Source organism: Amphimedon queenslandica, unplaced genomic scaffold, assembly GCF_000090795.2.
Source record: "Amphimedon queenslandica unplaced genomic scaffold, v1.1 AMPQUscaffold_12576, whole genome shotgun sequence".
In the NCBI taxonomy this organism is placed as follows: domain Eukaryota; kingdom Metazoa; phylum Porifera; class Demospongiae; order Haplosclerida; family Niphatidae; genus Amphimedon; species Amphimedon queenslandica.
This window is the reverse complement of record NW_003547187.1, coordinates 12938-13788: the sequence shown is the minus strand read 5'-3', so window position 1 is coordinate 13788 and position 851 is coordinate 12938.

Sequence of the window (851 nt, the reverse complement as noted above, 5' to 3'; positions counted from 1 at the left end):
GTACATATTATCTTTTACTAGTTATTATTTCTTAATTCTTCTTCACGTATTAAATGTATCTTTCTCTCCCTCTTTCTATCAATAATTTTTAAGTGTCCATGTTCTTTTAAGTATCCTATATGTTCTCAGTGTTCTCTCATGAGTATATACATAATGTATTCTGTTATCAGTATTATTGATGTATGTGTCTCATTTATCATTTATTGTAGGTACTCCGACTAACAGTAAACTGATATACCTCCCAACGGTCATTGTAATGGTCTCAAGGATGCCTTACTTTAGACTCTTGAAGGAAACACTATCTGGGTAAGGGATTATAGTACATGTATTTATACAAAAACCACTTTTGTATGATTCTGTGCTTGCTCAATGATGCATGGCTCCAGAATGTCAGTATAACAACTATCAATTTTAATTTTTGGCCAATCCATTAGCTCCTCCCAATGCTTCCCATTACATTATACAATACATGTACATGTACAATTACTGCATGTACTGTACATGTATAAGATTTTATAAACTACATGTATTATCTATAATGATAATGTGGTTCTTATTGTAGTATGTATAGACTGTTATCTGAGGAGGAGAGGGAGGACTCATTTTGGGAGACCATTGAAGACGTGGCCAATGAACTGTTCCTTATAACTTGTCTACCTGAAGGACTCCTCTCATTAGTAAGGGAGAGAGAGGGAGGGGAAGGGGAGAAGGGAGAGAGGGGGAAGTGAATGAGAGGGAGAGAGAGGAGGAATAAAGAAGGAATGAGGGAGGAAGAGCGAAATAGAAGAAGTTATGTATTCATTGTTCTACTGGAAAGTAACTCTACCTGGTTTTTTATCACCAAAAATCAT